Source organism: Xyrauchen texanus, unplaced genomic scaffold, assembly GCF_025860055.1.
Source record: "Xyrauchen texanus isolate HMW12.3.18 unplaced genomic scaffold, RBS_HiC_50CHRs HiC_scaffold_346, whole genome shotgun sequence".
NCBI classification, from domain to species: domain Eukaryota; kingdom Metazoa; phylum Chordata; class Actinopteri; order Cypriniformes; family Catostomidae; genus Xyrauchen; species Xyrauchen texanus.
Genome location: NW_026266314.1, coordinates 1,891 through 8,991, shown reverse-complemented (window position 1 = coordinate 8,991; position 7,101 = coordinate 1,891). Strand labels below are relative to the sequence as shown.

At 37.7% G+C, this 7,101-nt stretch overlaps 1 long non-coding RNA gene across 2 annotated transcripts; it reads left to right on the top strand.

Annotated features, from left to right (window-relative positions):
* The first annotated feature begins 2,027 nt into the window (after nt 1-2,027).
* On the top strand, nt 2,028-4,417 carry LOC127642072 (uncharacterized). 2 transcript variants are annotated; one of them, XR_007970266.1, is made up of 3 exons: nt 2,028-2,092; nt 3,813-3,898; nt 4,243-4,417. It is a non-coding gene; the product is annotated as an uncharacterized LOC127642072 (long non-coding RNA). The 2 variants fall into 2 exon arrangements; XR_007970265.1 differs by lacking the exon at nt 2,028-2,092 and adding an exon at nt 2,114-2,178.
* Nucleotides 4,418-7,101: the final 2,684 nt, after the last annotated feature.

Below are 7,101 nucleotides of genomic sequence, written 5' to 3'. Positions count from 1 at the left end.
TTGGTGGTTGCTAGGGTGTTCTTGGTGGTTACTGGGGTATAGGGTGTTTTTGGTGGTTGCAAGGGCATTGCTAGTTGATTATTAAGGAGTTCTTGGTAGTTGAGAGGGCATAAGGTGTTCTTGGAGGTTGCTAGGGCATAGGGTGTCCTTGGTTGTTGCTAGGACATAAGGAGTTCTTGGTGGTTGCTAGGGCATAGTGTGTTTTTGGTGGTTGCTAAGGCATAGGGTGTTCTGGGTGGTTGCTAGGGCATATGGTGTTCTAGGTGGTTGATGGGGTGTTCTTGGTGATTGACAGGACATCCTTTCGCTGTTGCTAGAGCATTGTGGGTGGTTGCTTAGGTATCGCTAGGTGGTGGCTAAGGTGTTCTTATTGGGTGCTAGGGCATTCCAATGTGGTTGCCAGGGTGTTGTACGAGTCTGCTAAGGCATCTCTAGGTCATTGTTAGTGTGTTTTTGGTTGTTGCTAGCATGTTCTTGGCAGTTGTTAGGGTGTTCTGTGTGGTTGCTAAAACATCGCTAAGTGGTTGCTAGGGCATCACTAGGTGTTTTCTAAGGTGTTCTTAGTGGTTGCTAGGGCATCGCTAGGTGTTGCTAGGGTGTTCTTAGTGGGTTTTAGAGCATTGCTATGTGGCTGCTAGGGCATTGTTAGGTTGTTTCTAGGGTGTTCTTGATGATTGCTAGGGCATCTCTATGTGGTTGCTAGGGCATCACTAGATAGTTTCTAGGGTGTTCTTAGTTGTTGCTCGGGTATCGTCTGATCTCTCCTCATTAAGACACATGATTTGATGGATCATTCATGTCTGGAACACAAATTAAGTTAAGCACTGAAGTTTACCACGTTCAAATAATAAAACTGATGCTTGAGTTAATGTAGTGGAGTTTAGAGCAGCAGTGTATAAATTACAAACCCACAATGTGCCATAGTAGTATACACCTTAAACAGCCTTTCAAACCAGTCTAACGATCGTGTCAGAGAGTAATAAATCTATGAACAGAACAGTTATAGCTGTGAGATCATGATCTCATATCCACCTCAGAGCCATTAGTCTTCAGCTCAAACCTCCAGAGCGTGTTAACACTAACAGTCACCATCCACAGCCAGCTCTAAAAACATGAGTATACTGTAAACAGTATATATATAAATTTTGTTTGATGTTTGGATAATTCACAAAAATATTCAAATTTAAGAGGGTGTTGAAGTAGGTGCTAGAGACATTTTTGCAGTTCCAAATGCCAGATTTGTTTTCTTTATGTCAGCTCTTGGATCAAAACATAATTTTAACATTTTGCTTTTGATGTAATTGTCTGCAGCCCCTTAATTGCAGCAAGTGGTCTGAATCAGAGGGGCCTCCATGGTCTCCAGAGCTGCAGGGGCCCTGTGTAATCCTGCAGTCTTGGGTTACTATAATTGCTGTTAATAAACACCCCTGCAGTCATTGCTCCTGTGCTCTCAGGACGTCTCGTGTGGAACAAAGAGCATTGACTCACGTGGCCGAGAGACACAGGTGAACAGAAGGAAGAGTAAGTTCTCAGGTTCAAAATGATTGACACTGTGCCATCAAATCTGAACATTTCTGAAGATAAATGACAAATTGTTTTAAGGCTGGGCAATATGGCTACACAAATGATATCTTGATAATTTTTTATTGATGATATTCAGTTTATATCTTGATAATTATGTATTTGTTGTGAAATATATAATTATGGGCTCCAAAATTTCTTTTTGGAGCCCAGTTGAATTCTATTAAGATATTTGTTTTTTTAGATCTTGATGTAATTTAATAATTGTGCCACCCTGAAAAATACACTGTAAAAAAAATCTATATACTATGGAAAATTATATAAAATTGAACAAGACATACATGTAATTTTATGGTAAAATATTTTAGAAATTAAGCATCTGCTGACTTGGTCTGTGCCTCACAAAAAGAGATCTCAAAAGACCTATATTAATCTGTCCACAGTTAGACAAACTGTATATAAATGGAGATGATTTAGTACTATAGGTACTCTCACTAGAAGTGACCGTTAGATATTCATCTGCCCACAGTTAGACAAACTGTCTATAAATGGAGATGATTTAGTACTATAGGTACTCACTCTAGAAGTGACCGTTAGATATTCATCTGCCCACAGTTAGACAAACTGTCTATAAATGGAGATGATTTAGTACTATAGGTACTCTCTCTAGAAGTGGCCGTTAGATATTCATCTGTCCACAGTGAGACAAACTGTCTATAAATGGAGATGATTTAGTACTATAGGTACTCTCACTAGAAGTGGCCGTTAGATATTCATCTGTTCACAGTGAGACAAACTGTCTATAAATGGAGATTATTTAGTACTATATGTACTCTCACTAGAAGTGGCCATTAGATATTCATCTGTCCACACTTAGACAAACTGTCTATAAATGGAGATTATTTAGTACTATATGTACTCTCTCTAGAAGTGGCCGTTAGATATTAATCTGTGCACAGTTACACAAACTGTCTATAAATGGAGATGATTTAGTACTATAGGTACTCTCACTAGAAGTGGCCGTTAGATATTCATCTGTCCACAGTGAGACAAGCTGTCTATAAATGGAGATTATATAGTACTATAGGTACTCTCACTAGAAGTGGCCGTTAGATATTCATCTGTCCACAGTTAGACAAACTGTCTATAAATGGAGATGATTTAGTACTATATGTACTCTCTCTAGAAGTGGCCGTTAGATATTAATCTGTGCACAGTTACACAAACTGTCTATAAATGGAGATGATTTAGTACTATAGGTACTCTCACTAGAAGTGGCCGTTAGATATTCATCTGTCCACAGTGAGACAAGCTGTCTATAAATGGAGATTATATAGTACTATAGGTACTCTCACTAGAAGTGGCCGTTAGATATTCATCTGTCCACAGTTACACAAACTGTCTATAAATGGATATTATTTGGTACTATAGGTACTCTCTCTAGAAGTGGCCGTTAGATATTCATCTGCCCACAGTTAGACAAACTGTCTGTAAATGGAGATGATTTAGTACTATAGGTACTCTCACTAGAAGTGGCCGTTAGATATTCATCTGTCCACACTTGGACAAACTGTCTATAAATGGAGATGATGTAGTACTATAGGTACCCTCACTAGAAGTGGCCGTTAGATATTCATCTGCCCACAGTTACACAAACTGTCTATAAATGGAGATTATTTAGTACTATAGATAATCTCTCTAGAAGTGGCCGTTAGATATTCATCTGTCCACAGTTAGACAAACTGTCTATAAATGGAGATGATTTAGTACTATAGGTACTCTCACTAGAAGTGGCCGTTAGATATTCATCTGTCCACACTTAGACAAACTGTCTATAAATGGAGATGATGTAGTACTATAGGTACTCTCACTAGAAGTGGCCGTTAGATATTCATCTGCCCACAGTTACACAAACTGTCTATAAATGGAGATTATTTAGTACTATAGGTACTCTCTCTAGAAGTGGCCGTTAGATATTCATCTGTCCACAGTTAGACAAACTGTCTATAAATGGAGATGATTTAGTACTATAGGTACTCTCACTAGAAGTGGCCGTTAGATATTCATCTGTCCACACTTAGACAAACTGTCTATAAATGGAGATGATGTAGTACTATAGGTACTCTCACTAGAAGTGGCCGTTAGATATTCATCTGTCCACAGTTAGACAAACTGTATATAAATGGAGATGATTTAGTACTATAGGTACTCTCTCTAGAAGTGGCCGTTAGATATACATCTGCCCACAGTTAAACAAACTGTCTATAAATGGAGATGATTTAGTACTATAGGTACTCTCACTAGAAGTGGCCGTTAGATATTCATCTGTCCACAGTTAGACAAACTGTCTATAAATGGAGATGATTTAGTACTATAGGTACTCTCACTAGAAGTGGCTGTTAGATATACATCTGTCCACAGTTACACAAACTGTCTATAAATGGAGATGATTTAGTACTATAGGTACTCTCACTAGAAGTGGCCGTTAGATATTCATCTGTCCACAGTTAGACAAACTGTCTATAAATGGAGATGATTTAGTACTATAGGTACTCTCACTAGAAGTGGCTGTTAGATATACATCTGTCCACAGTTACACAAACTGTCTATAAATGGAGATGATTTAGTACTATAGGTACTCTCACTAGAAGTGGCCGTTAGATATAAAACTGCCCACAGTTAAACAAACTGTCTATAAATGGAGATGATTTAGTACTATAGGTACTCTCACTAGAAGTGGCCGTTAGATATTCATCTGTCCACAGTTAGACAAACTGTCTATAAATGGAGGTGATTTAGTACTATAGGTACTCTCACTAGAAGTGGCCGTTAGATATTCATCTGTCCACAGTTAGATAAACTGTCTATAAATGGAGATGATTTAGTACTATAGGTACTCTCTCTAGAAGTGGCCGTTAGATATTCATCTGCCCACAGTTAGACAAACTGTCTATAAATGGAGATTATTTAGTACTATAGGTACTCTCTCTAGAAGTGGCCGTTAGATATTCATCTGTCCACAGTTAGACAAACTGTCTATAAATGGAGATGATTTAGTACTATAGTTACTCTCTCTAGAAGTGGCCGTTAGATATTCATCTGTCCACAGTTAGACAAATTGTCTATAAATGGAGATGATTTAGTACTATAGTTACTCTCTCTAGAAGTGGCCGTTAGATATTCATCTGCCCACAGTTAGACAAACTGTCTATAAATGGAGATTATTTAGTACTATAGGTACTCTCTCTAGAAGTGGCCGTTAGATATTCATCTGTCCACAGTTAGACAAACTGTCTATAAATGGAGATGATTTAGGACTATAGGTACTCTCACTAGAAGTGGCCGTTAGATATTCATCTGTCCACACTTAGACAAACTGTCTATAAATGGAGATGATTTAGTACTATAGGTACTCTCACTAGAAGTGGCCGTTAGATATTCATCTGTCCACAGTTAGACAAACTGTCTATAAATGGAGATGATTTAGTACTATAGGTACTCTCACTAGAAGTGGCCGTTAGATATTCATCTGCCCACAGTTAGACAAACTGTCTATAAATGGAGATGATGTAGTACTATAGGTACTCTCACTAGAAGTGGCCGTTAGATATTCATCTGTCCACAGTTAGACAAACTGTCTATAAATGGAGATGATTTAGTACTATAGGTACTCTCACTAGAAGTGGCCGTTAGACATACATCTGCCCACAGTTACACAAACTGTCTATAAATGGAGATGATTTAGTACTATAGGTACTCTCACTAGAAGTGGCCGTTAGATATTCATCTGTCCACAGTTAGATAAACTGTCTATAAATGGAGATGATTTAGTACTATAGGTACTCTCTCTAGAAGTGGCCGTTAGATATTCATCTGTGCACAGTTACACAAACTGTCTATAAATGGAGATGATTTAGTACTATAGGTACTCTCTCTAGAAGTGGCCGTTAGATATTCATCTGTGCACAGTTAGACAAACTGTCTATAAATGGAGATGATTTAGTACTATAGGTACTGTCACTAGAAGTGGCCGTTAGATATTCATCTGCCCACAGTTAGATAAACTGTCTATAAATGGAGATGATTTGTACTATAGGTACTCTCTCTAGAAGTGGCCGTTAGATATTCATCTGTCCACAGTGAGACAAACTGTCTATAAATGGAGATGATTTAGTACTATAGGTACTCTCACTAGAAGTGGCCATTAGATATTCATCTGTCCACAGTTAGATAAACTGTCTATAAATGGAGATGATTTAGTACTATAGGTACTCTCTCTAGAAGTGGCCGTTAGATATTCATCTGTGCACAGTTACACAAACTGTCTATAAATGGAGATGATTTAGTACTATAGGTACTCTCTCTAGAAGTGGCCGTTAGATATTCATCTGTGCACAGTTAGACAAACTGTCTATAAATGGAGATGATTTAGTACTATAGGTACTGTCACTAGAAGTGGCCGTTAGATATTCATCTGCCCACAGTTAGATAAACTGTCTATAAATGGAGATGATTTGTACTATAGGTACTCTCTCTAGAAGTGGCCGTTAAATATTCATCTGTCCACAGTGAGACAAACTGTCTATAAATGGAGATGATTTAGTACTATAGGTACTCTCACTAGAAGTGGCCGTTAGATATTCATCTGTCCACAGTTAGATAAACTGTCTATAAATGGAGATTATTTAGTACTATAGGTACTCTCACTAGAAGTGGCCATTAGATATTCATCTGTCCACAGTTAGATAAACTGTCTATAAATGGAGATGATTTAGTACTATAGGTACTCTCACTAGAAGTGGCCGTTAGATATTCATCTGTCCACAGTTAGATAAACTGTCTATAAATGGAGATTATTTAGTACTATAGGTACTCTCACTAGAAGTGGCCATTAGATATTCATCTGTCCACAGTTAGATAAACTGTCTATAAATGGAGATTATTTAGTACTATAGGTACTCTCACTAGAAGTGGCCGTTAGATATTCATCTGTCCACAGTTAGATAAACTGTCTATAAATAGAGATGATTTAGTACTATAGGTACTCTCTCTAGAAGTGGCCGTTAGATATTCATCTGCCCACAGTTAGACAAACTGTCTATAAATGGAGATTATTTAGTACTATAGGTACTCTCTCTAGAAGTGGCCGTTAGATATTCATCTGTCCACAGTTAGACAAACTGTCTATAAATGGAGATGATTTAGTACTATAGGTACTCTCACTAGAAGTGGCCGTTAGATATTCATCTGTCCACACTTAGACAAACTGTCTATAAATGGAGATGATTTAGTACTATAGGTACTCTCACTAGAAGTGGCCGTTAGATATTCATCTGTCCACACTTAGACAAACTGTCTATAAATGGAGATGATGTAGTACTATAGGTACTCTCACTAGAAGTGGCCAAGTTAGATATACAACTGCCGACAGTTAAAACAAACTGTCTATAAATGGAGATGATTTAGTACTATAGGTACTCTCACTAGAAGTGGCCATTAGATATTCATCTGTCCACAGTTAGATAAACTGTCTATAAATGGAGATGATTTAGTACTATAGGTACTCTCACTAGAAGTGGC